Source organism: Mesoplodon densirostris, chromosome 2 (assembly GCF_025265405.1).
Source record: "Mesoplodon densirostris isolate mMesDen1 chromosome 2, mMesDen1 primary haplotype, whole genome shotgun sequence".
NCBI classification, from domain to species: Eukaryota; Metazoa; Chordata; class Mammalia; order Artiodactyla; family Ziphiidae; genus Mesoplodon; species Mesoplodon densirostris.
In genome coordinates this window covers 80983144-80995427 of record NC_082662.1, presented here as the reverse complement: position 1 = coordinate 80995427, position 12284 = coordinate 80983144, and positions in this window count along the sequence as shown.

Sequence of the window (12284 nt, the reverse complement as noted above, 5' to 3'; positions counted from 1 at the left end):
ATAACAGAGTGCAAGAGGAAACTGTTAGAGGTGATTGATATGTCTGTGGCATAGAGTGTGGTGATGAGTTCACAGGTATACGCTTACCTCCAAACTTATCAAGCTGTATACATCAATTACGCACAGCTTTTTGTATGTCAATCATACCTTAATAAAGTGGTTTAAAAACACAGTAGCCACTAGCCACATGTGGCTACTTAAATTTAAAAAATGAAACAAAATTAAAATTTCTGTTCCTCACCTGCTCAACAGCCACACATAGTGAGTGGCTAACTTTTTGAACAGCGCCGATATAAAACTTTTCCATCACTACAAATGGTTCTGGACACAACTGATCAACAGATTTAGCTTTTTCCAGTTCCTGTATCTGCTCTCTTCTATACCTCCTAGCCTCTACGTAGAATGCCCTTCTCCTTTTCTTTGGCTAATTCCCACATATCCTGCAGATCAGCTTTCATCTACTCTGGAGAAATGTCTTCTAACCACTCACGTCTCCAGCCTGGATTGCATGCCCTTCTGTGGCCCATTGGAGCCCTGGGCATAGAATGCCCACTACAGTCAACCGCGATGTCGGTTCACTGGTCCTTGTCCTCTACCAGCTCACTGAAGGAAGAGTATGTCTTCAACTTCTGATTCCCCAGGACCCAGCTTAGTTTCTGAAAAATGGACAAAGCTTAGTGTATGTTGAATAAATGGTCTGCCCATCATTTGCCCTCATCCTGTACAAATGCAGTGGTTTATTCTTAAAAATTCTCAAGAACTAAAAAGTATACCAAAAGAAGCATTTAAGGAACAATTTATTTATTTTAGGAATACAGTTATTAACTGTAATGAAATACATGGGTATGCTTTATGAACAGCCTCATAAAAGATAGTTACAACAGCAATACTATAACCTTTCTCCTGACAGAGATATAGACATATTACCTTTATACTTCAACAAATATACATCATTGGAATAATTACAAACCATTTCCTCTTAATAATTCTCATAAAAAATAAAAGCTTTTCTGTTATCCTTAGTCTTCCCGAATCTCTCTGGGTTCTTCATCTCCTGTTCCTTCTAAAGTGACAGAATATTGCTGGAGAATGTGCATTTGTGAGCACCAGGTCCAGGGTACTTTTTTATCTTTTAATTAAAAAAATCACTATTCATATATATTTCTTAGAGAAAAAAATAAAAGACTGATACATTTAAAAAATAAGGATAACTCACTCATAATCCCATCACCAGATGACAACCTCTGCTTGCATCTGACATATAACTTCCTTCAATTTTTCTCTATGAAGAGATATTTTTTTTGTTTCTTGCCAAAGTGAGATCATACTATCCTTAGATTTTAATTTTTTTCAATTAACACATCATAACTAAGTTTATTTATCAAGAAATATGTCTGTAACATTATTTTAAATGTCTATCTAGTATTTAAAATAACACTGTCCGCTTTTTGGAAGCTTAGATTGTTTCCAATCTTTTTTTTTTTTTTTCTTCTTGTTAATAGTGCTGTGACGGCTCTCCTTCTGACTAAATGCTTTCCAGGGATCTATAGATCTGAATGTGTTCTCCTCCAAGGCAGAAACAAGGAATGACCTTCTTTGGGGGCTGTAGAGAGAAGAGGTGATTACAAACCTGCCCAGGCCAACCCAGAAACAAACCAACCAAATTAATGGGTCAGTGGACCACTGTTAGTGGATTCCCTAGAAAACCGTCTGAGGTAAAGCTTACCCGCTAATGCTTCTCTGGGAGGTGCAATAGCAAGGTCGTGAAAATGAGGGGAAAAGAAAAGCAAGGCAGGGAAGGAGGAAAGTGAGTACTTGTTAACGAGTTGGTCACAGCTTCACGATAAAGCACAGCTGTTTTCTTGGTGACATGGGACAGCTCTGGCAGGGCATAACGAACAACTGAGCCTCAGAATGATGCATAGCAGGGAGGATCCTTGCGTCTCCTTTCTCTCTTTGGTTCAAGTAAATCCTGCTGGCATGAACTCCCCCTCACTTCCAGGTTGTGTCACCTGGTCCGCTCTGGACAGCGGTCACTATGGGGCGGTGTTTCCTCTAGGTCTGAAAGTGGTTGGAAGAGCAAGGGACTCCCTGGATGTAGTCAGGGTGAGCATGGGTTACAGAGATGCTTCCACCATGGCAGGCTCACGGGGTCCTGACAGAAACTGAGCCTCACCCTGAGAGAGGCAGGAAGTGCAAATACACTAAGAAATGTTACCAGCAGAGGAGGCAGATAACCTCTGGCTTTTCAACCTGTAGTTTTCCCACTAGGCCTATCAAAGTCCTTGGTTTTGAGAAAAAAAGGGATTCTGCAGAGTGCTAGCCACGTGAAACACCAAGTCCCATTCTCCCCAGGAGGTAGGACAGGAATGCAGCATTGTGAAGAATGGGAAAAGGAAATTAAATTCTGTAGGCAGGAAAGCTCCACCTTTCCTCTGGGGACAGAAAAAGAGCAAGAGGTCAGACAGGGACGCTTGGCTGAGTCCAACCACGTCCTCCTCTGCATCTTCTGGTCTGGACCATCCAGCCCACGTGACTCAAGCCAGCAGCCGGGCTCAGCCAGGAGCCGGCTTCAGAGAGGGTGGGCAGATACAAACTGTACATCTTGTTGTGCCCTGAGACCCACAGCACCTCCAAATGAGCGCCCCCAAACCACAAGGGGCAGAGGCAGAGGGGGGAGGTTTTGACTCGAGAACGACACTAAGAGTTCAGTTTAATTGAGTGGTTTCCTTTATGACTTTCCAGACTCTAAACAAGGCAAGTTTCCCGCAATCAGCTGGTCTATTAAAAAAATGGCAGCAAAGGAAGAAACTAGGGTGTGAAAGAAGAGGAAGAGGCAAGGACAAAGGAGAATGAGTCTGGGTGGTTTCCCTGAGGTCTCCCATGCCAAGGACAAGTTAAAGCAACACATTACTGTTTATGAGTCTCATTATGCACGGCCAAATTTGCTCTGGGCATTGTCAGTCTGCCCACACTTGGCTTCTCCTTGCAGCCTTTGGTTTTCTTCAAGACCAACCAGATGGTAGTTTTTTCTTTTTACAGGGATTTGAAAACAGAGAGGAAGGTCTCAGACAGCCTCTATAAGATTATCCAGGCTTGGAATGTAACTGAGGATAGGCTTAAATTCCTTCCTGTTTCCCACTGCCTGAAGGATAAACCAAAGAGCTCTCTGGTGTTGGTGGCATATCCAAGGCACCCTCAAGCCGATCTATCCATCCTTACTTCCCATGCATTTCAATGGCTCTTGATCCTTCCCTGCCCCTAAGACCTCCAGTGACATCATGGGCCTCTCAGGCCTGTGTGCCCATTCAAAAATCTCTTTCCCCACAGTGCTCTCAATTCTTCCTGGGCATCACCTGCATCAGGACTCGACTCAGGTTCACCTCCTGAAACCCTTCCTGTCATCAGGTGAATCTGACTGCATCCTCCCTGTGCCCATGTGTAGTGTGACTGGACATCAAGGTGAGCTCTTGGAACACACTGTAGCTATTGGAGACACGGCTGTCATTTCCTACTACATTATGAACTATTTAAACACAGGAATCGTATTCATTTTTGAACTTTCAGCATCTAGAACAGTGTCTGGCACCTGGAATGTGCTCAGAAAATGCTGGTTGGTGGAGAAAGCGCCTGTGTTTCCAGCGTAGTGCAGTTGGTCCTGTGGATACAGAGGGCTGACTGTTCTACACTATTTTATATAAGGGACTTGAGCATCCATGGATTTTGGTATCTGCACAGGAGTCCTGGAGCTGTGAAAGGAAAATCAAAATGGCACCAGTGCTGCTAAGAGAGCTCTCTAAATGGAGCTGGGAGGCCACTGAGGAAGTGTGACTTGTACACATCTCGCCCGCATAGAAGCTGAACTTTTGACCACTTATTGTCTTAAATGCAGGCACCCAGAACAACTGCCAGAAACTCAAGATGCTTACCTGACCCTTACCTTAAAACAACTGGTGACAGCCTATCCCTTAAGGACAAATATTTCTTTTCTTTTGTCAGAGTACAGCCTCATGGCTTTTGCCTTTATAAGCCCCTGACTTTTTCTTTTCCCTGGAACACTCTTTTGGCTTTACCTGAATCTGTCTCCCAAAATGCAATTTTTCGGAACCCAAATAAACATTTTTCCTATTTGTAGCCTTCTGGGCTTTTTTGGTCCACAGAACCAGTCCCCTACAGATATCTAGGGACGACTTAACTGCATTTACATGCCTGCTACCCCACTCATCATGTGCCCAATGGTAACTGCTTACCTGTGGCTCTCCTGGGATGCTCCAGCTCCTTGAGGGCAAAAGACAATGCCTTTGAGACAATGCCTAGCACATTCTAGGTGCTAAATAAGTGTTGACTTTAGGAAAATGTGCAGTATGTAGGCTAATTTTTACATTATCCAGAGCTCAGTACATAGTCATAATAACACAAGCAAATTTCTTGAGTGCAAGCATTGAGCTAAGCATGTCTTACACATTACACAACTAATCATCACAACATCCTTTAAGATGGGTACCCCTCCCCCACCACCCTCCACTGTATGATGAGGAGACTATGACTCAAGGAACTAAGTGATTTGCTCTAATATACACATCCGGACAGTGGCAGAAATGAGATGTAAACTCTGGTTTGGATTCAGATGCTATGAGGCAGCCAGCATTTGGGCTGTAGCCCTTCCTCCCCATATCTCTAGTTACCTTTCAGCATCTGAACTTCCAAGAAAAGGGAACAAGGCTTCCTTCCCAAACTCTACCCAGTTCTCCTCACAGCCCCCACTAACTGCTCTGCATATAGCTAAGCAGCCACTTGGTTGACTGCATTATTACTACATTGTCATTCCATTTTACTTTCTGGCTATCGAACTTTAGGTTGTATCATAGAGACCTTGAAAATAGCTATGACTTGTGGCTGAGGGTGCAAGAATGGAATACTATGCAGCCATAAAAAGGAATGAAACAATGCCATCTGCAGCAACATGGATGGACCTAGAGATTATCATACTAAGTGAAGTAAGTCAGCCAGAGAAAGACAAATACCATATGATATCACTTATATGTGGAATCTAAAATATGACACAAATGAACATATTTACAAAACAGAAACAGACTCACAGACATAGAGAACAGACTTGTGGTTGCCAAGGGGGAGGGGGAGTTGGGGAGGGATGAATTGGGAGTTTGGGATGAATTGGGAGTTTGGGATGAGCAGATGCAAATTACTATATACAGAATGGATAAACAACAAGGTCCTACTGTATAGCACAGGGAACTATATTCAATATCTTGTGATAAACCATCCTGTGATGAAAGAATATGAAAAAGAATGTATATATATGTATAACTGAATCACTTTGCTGTACAGCAGAAATTAACAAAACATTATAAATCAGCTATACTTCAATAAAATAAATTAAAGAAAGAGAAGAAAGGACAACTTAGTAAAGACAGACTTGGTACCAGCATTAGGATATATAACATCTTAGTACTTCCTGAGAAGGGTCAAAATATGGATATCTTTAACATAAACAGAGGCCAGAGAGTTTACATTAACTTTCCCAAAGTCATACATCTGGTAAATGGAGAGTGAGGATTTGAATTCACGTTGGATTCCAGGGCCTGTATTGGAAATGCAGGTCAGGCCTAGATTGTGGTAGATCTTGAAAGGAAGTCTAAGACTGTATTAAGAAGACAGCGAGAAGGTTTTTGAACAGAGGAGCAATAAGGTCAGAACTACACTTTAGAAAACTAGTCTAGTAATGGAGAAGAGAAAGTGAGGGCGGAGGGACCAGAGGTCTGTGGGGAGATCGTTTATGAAGCTGTTGCCATGACTAGTTATGCTTTGATGAACTTTGCTCTCAGACACATTAAGTTGTGTCTTGAGATGACAGGACAAGTGGAAATGCCCAGAAGCTAGCTGGAGGTGAGAGGTAGAAGAGAAGTGGTAATTAGAGGCAGAGATCTGGGAGTGGCTACAGAAAGGCTGCAGACAAAGCCCTGAGAGTAAATGAGGTCACTAGTGGCTGGGCTAAGAAGGAAGGGGGCCAAAGGAGTGAGGATTAAGCTTGGAGATTTGGCATTTTCAGAGGGAAGGAGAAAGACAGGAAATTTTGAAGACAGGAGGAATAGTCAGAGAGGTGCAGCTCAGAGCAACGACTTGTAACAAACTGGCTGATAAGACAACTTAACAGCAGACATGAGAACTCCTCTTATGGGATGGAAGTGTGTTGAGAAAAACTGTGATAAGCTGCCAGGGTGACAGGGGTGAGAGTGAGGAAGTAGATAGCGGGAGAAAGTTAAACTACCCGGTGCTGGAAGTGAGGAACTTGAGATTAGGGCTGTGGTGGAGCAGAGAAAAGACCAGAGGGCTGGGGAGAGGGAAGGATGGATGTGGGGAGGGGGGAGGGGGAGGGGTGATAAGGAAGGTAGAGGGGATGGCCAAATCCCTTCGTAGACCGGCTGAAGGGCTGTTACAAAATTAGGGCTCTAAAATGGCTTTCGTGGCTCTCATGAATTCTCTGTATCTCTCCAAACCTTCGTTAAAATCTGAAATGCACCGAAGCCTGGTGTGTGCACTGGGGGAAATCAAGGAAAGGGCAGATTGTCTTTCAGGTGTAGAACAGGGATCAAACAGGGGGAACAGTGAGTATGAGTGGAAGACATTCTATAGAAACAGAGGTTCAGAGCCAGTGACCTGAATCCATAACCATACCAGAAATTTGTGAACTTTGGGGAGGACACTGGACTTCCAAAGGGCATGGAATGGAGGAATAGCCAATTTCATCTAAATCTTGAGACATTCAGACTCCAACTGATGCCTGTGGTACAACCTTATGGTGGAAGACATACCCTTCAATAGTTATTCCTTCTGAATGAACTAAATATGCTGGTGGATTTTAGAGAGTGAACATGAGCAAGGAGAGCCCTCAGTGAACTGGTTTGGAGATTTAGAAGGATGCAGGGAGAACACAGATCTTAAGGCAGCATTACATAGACAGCTCACATCAGCTGTAGCAGGGCAGGCTGCCCAGCTGTGAGTCATTGGTTTAAATTGTCTGCTGGAGAACATCTCTGGGACTTTTCTGGTCCATTTGCTCATGAGTAATTGTTTCCTAGAAAACTTTTCCAGCCCCCAAATGTTATTCCTGAGCTCGAAGGATAGGACCTAATAGATAAGGCTGCTGCAAGCAAGGGGTCAGAGGCTTCAGAGACCTGTTCTTGCTGCCTGTCCTGCAGTCACTGTGAGGGTTTATCAAGAAGGGAGCTAGGGAGGGAGACAGCTTCTGTGCCTGGAAAAGAACGGAAGCTGAGGAACTTGGCTAAGGGACCACGGCAGGGCTCTGCACTTTTCCCCACAGACACTGATAAGACTTTTCCTCTTATTAATTTGTGTAAGTAACAGACCCAGGGTGTATGCATGTTTGTGTACACATGCATCCCTGAGCAACTGAGGAAGCTTTGGCTGACACTGGGAGAAACATATGATAATCAAATAAAATTTCTGAAAGCACCTTGCTTATACCCTGTCAAGAAGTTGATGATTTTTAAGATGTGATTCAATAAAATGAAATGATGGCTTTCTTCCAGTTATTTCATAATAGTTATTCTACCAGGCTCTCCCAGCTTGCCCAAAGAAATTAGAAACAAAAGGAGTGAAGAAAATACTAGCTTTCTCAATTCTCTGGTTTTTTACAATAATCACCAGATGTGCTGAACGATTGTATGAAGTTTGTGAGTGTACTTGGCCTTTATGGATTTTGTGTTTCTTAGCTACAATTGCTTGTGAACATCAGTTATGGAGAGGTGCTGCCCAATGGTTGAAGAGGATGGTGTATATAGTGTGACAGATTATATTTTTCACAGGCGCCTCAACACTATCTCCGGCTCCACACATGCTTCTTACAATGTGACATGGACACTCCTCCCATTGAGAGGTGGGGGTTCATGTCCCCTCTCCTCTGCCCTTGAACTGGACAAGATTTACAGCTATTTCAACCAATGGCAGAAGTGATATCATAAAGTGTGAGGCAGTGTACTTTCTGCCTGTTGGAATAGTCGCCTCAGAACCCTAAGCTATCATCTAAGATCTCTGACTACCCTGAAGCTGACATCCTGTGAGGAAGCCCAGGCTGTATGGAGAGGCCCATCTGAGGCTCCAGCCAACAGCCAGAATCAAATGCCAGACGTGGGAGTGAAGATGTCTCCAGAAGATTCTAGCTTCCAGTCACTGAGTCTTCCCAACTGAGGTCCCAGACATCATGGAGCAGAGATAAGCTGCCTTTGCTGTGCCCTTTCCGAATTCCCTATCCACAGAATCTGGGAGTGTAATAAAATAATTGTATCACCCTATTAAATTTTGGGGTGGTTTGTTACAAGGCAATAGTAATTGGTACAGATATGAAACCAGGAGCCCTATGTGGTCCCCGAGTCCTCCTGAGATAATTTGTGGAAGAGTTAGAGCTTCTTGGAATACTATTTGAAAACCTCTGGACCTCCAAGGGCTCCAAATTCTGTGTTTCTAAGAAACCTGGAATTTAATAGCTTTATCAAGAAAGAGAATTGTCTTGCTCAGTGTCATGAACTGAATTGTGTCCCCCCAAAAGATGAAGTCCTAACCCCCAGGACCTGTGAATGTGAACTTATTTGGAAATAAGGTCTTTGCAGATTATCGACTTAAGATGGCAGCATCAGGGTGGGCTCTGATCCAATATTCTGTGTCCTTATAAAAAGGAGAAGTTTGGACACAGAGACAACACACACAGAGATAACGCCATATGAAGATGAAGGCAGAGATTGGGTGATGCATCTATCAGCCAAGGATTACCAAAGATTGCCAACAAACCATAGACATATGGAAGAGATTCTCCCTCACCGCCCTCAGAAGGAACCAACCCTGCTTTCACTTTGATCTAGAACTGTGAGACAATAATTTTGTTTGTTTAAGCCACCCAGTATGTGGTCGTTTGTCACGGAGCTCTGGGAAAATAATACATTCGAGAACCAGTTTGAACAGGAATGATGGCCCTTTATAGCTCCAAGGCCCTCAGTTAATGCAAGTTAGGCCTCTTGATTCATTCAGCAATATCTTTTCAAGGTCCATCTCATGGAAGTCACAATGGGAAGCACTTTAGAAAAACACAAAGATAAATTAAGTCTTGGTTTCCACAATCATTGGAACACCAACTCTGGAAGGAGAGATATGATAAGTCCTAAAATAACCACAGTACAAGTGATAAGTGCCCTAGATAATGAGGCATGTAGAAAGTGTTAAGAGAAATTCTAGATAAGCCTTAAATTTCTTTTAAAAAGTCTCAGTGATCTTAGTATAAGTAGAGCCAAAATTAGATTTGGATGGACAGAGTTGAAGGTAGAAGGGGCATTTCTATGAATGTCTAACACTCAGTAGGTCCCTGGCTAATCGATTAAAGTACATAGGTAAAGTATAACTCCTTTATTGTCAGGTCTATTTAAAGCATTTATAGAGTCCTAGATACATTTTTGTATAATGATTGTTTCCTCCCTGTACACATAAGAAAAAAATGTGTATGAGTCTAAACATTTTAAAACAACCTAGAATGCAACTTCTGTCTTACAAGCATTTACTACGAGGTTTTAAGAGTCAACTTTCAGGCATTTTTGATGCAAGTTCTTTTTTTTTTTTTTTTTTTTTTTAGTTTTTATTGGAGTATAGTTGATTTACAATGTTGTGTTAGTTTCAAGTGTACAGCAAAGTGACTCAGTTATACATATACATATATCCACTCTTTTTTAAGATTCTTTTCCCATATAGGTCATTACAGGGTACTGAGTTGAGTTCCCTGTGCTGTACAGTAGGTTCTTCTTAGTTATCTATTTTATATATAACAGTGTGTATATGTCAATCCCAATCTCCCAATTTATCCCTTCCTCCATCTATCCCCTGATGCAAGTTCTTGATCAGATTTATAATTAAAGCTCTCAATAGTCACTAGTAGTTTCTTTTAAAAAATATTTATTTTTATTTGTTTTATTATATCAGTTTCTGAGTTAGGAAAAGTTATTTGAAAATAATGGTCTAGTTAGTTTTCCATACTTGAGATTTGATTGTTTTCACATTGTTGGTAGAACTGAAGGGCAACAAATCAGCCTGAAGTTTAGAAAGTGCACTGAGCATCCTTTATCAGGAGGTTCCCCATTGACTCATACCTCTACTCCCCATACTACCCCACAACAAACAAAAGCCTTATGTAATATAAATCAGGTATTTAATCCCTCTGACATTTTTCATATTTCCCATTTGAAACCAATTCAGTTTCTTTAAGAGGTTATCTGGACTTAAAATATTTATGTAGCTAAATGTTTAGACTGAGTAGTTTTGATTGAAGCTGAATCTCTAGTTTTCAATTTCACAAGCAGAAACTCATTTTAAATACTTCCTCACTTCTTGTAATAACCTAGAATGGAAAATAATTTTAAAATTATACACACACACACACACACACATATCTATATCTATCTATCTATCTATCTATCTATATATATGAAGTACTTTCCTGTACACACGAAGCTAACACTACATTTTATTTTATTTTATTTTATTTTATTTTATTTTTTTTTTTTTGTGGTACGCGGGCCTCTCACTGTTGTGGCCTCTCCCATTGCGGAGCACAGGCTCCGGACGCGCAGGCTCAGCGGCCATGGCTCACGGGCCCAGCTGCTCCGCGGCATGTGGGATCTTCCCAGACCGGGGCACGAACCCATGTCCCCTGCATCGGCAGGCGGATTCTCAACCACTGCGCCACCAGGGAGGCCCTAACACTACATTTTAAATCAACTATACTTCAATTAAAAAAAAAGCAAAGGGGAAAAATACTTCCTCATTAAAGTTAGGGCAGTCAACATCCTGTCTTTATTTCTGGATGCATAAAACAACTAAACCTGTTAGCATGCTGATATTGTTAAGGCTTAGAATGTGACTCCCAAGAAAATATGCAAGTTGCATCACCAGAGGCTAGAACCTGGGGAGAATTAATTAAGAAAAAACCCTGAATAAATAATAAGTCCTGAATAAAGTCTTCCTTACCATTCTAACAAGTATCAGATTAATTTTTTCTTTAACACCACTTAGAGGTCATTAATGTACATGGCCTCAGGTTTTTGTTGAGATTGGCCACATCATAAAGTATTTTTCATAAAGCAATTTAAATCATTAAGAAATATAATTTATACATACAACTCAATGGGCATAAATGGAACACATCAACTATTTCATAAACTTGTGCACATTTATTTCTCAAACTTACAATGATTGTAGCTCCACATTTTGCATGGATTTTATTTATTCTTGGACTAAATCAGCCTGAGATGTTGAAAGCTGTTCAAATGTTACTTAGAGTATGATTTTAACAAAATTATTCCACATAATCTATGTGAAATTAAAATGGAATCCCAAGAACCTTGTAATTCAGACTGAAGAAATGTAATTTTTTCCTATACCAAAATCTCTGCTGAATAGTTGATTTTTTTTTTCTTAGAAGAACTATGGAGGAGATATAAAATGCAAAACTTGCATGTTGCCTCTTTGTGTCACTTTCCCCAAGATCTGTATTACATGAAACTAATAAGAATGGAACTAAATACTTTTTTAATGGTGCTGTCTAAATGTAACCTGAGTTGAAATAAAATTAATTCCACAACAAGGACCTACTGTATAGCACAGGGAATTATATTCAATATCTTGTAATAACCGATAACACAAAAGAATCTGAAAAAGAATACATCTGTATATATTTATATCTGTATATCTGAATCACTTTGCTATGTACCTGAAACTATCACAACATTGTAAATTAACTATTCTTCAATTAAAAAAATTAATTCCTTAAGTGTTTAAAAAAATAAAGTCCATCTTCTAATTGTTCCCAAACTTTACAAAAGAAGAATCCCTGAATCAAAATAATCAGAATAGTCATTTCCGTTCAGATGTTTGGTAATAAAATCTTTGCCTAATGTTGTTTTTTTTATGCAAAATCTCCAAACTCTGAAAATACTTCATCATTTATGGTATGCCTGATCACATAAATGTTTACTTGTACCTTGCTTTGTTCAAAAATGTTTAAATATGAAATCTAAAGTATAACCTGTATTCAAAGATTTACACACAAAAATAATGTAGCTTATGAAGAGCTTTTCACTTTTTCCTACTTGGATATTTAGGATGACATTCGAATGTACACTCAGAAATATGCAGGCCTTATGCTATGGCTATTTATGTATCCCACTGAGTCTAAAATTGGCTTTAGTGACTACTCTCTTCATATA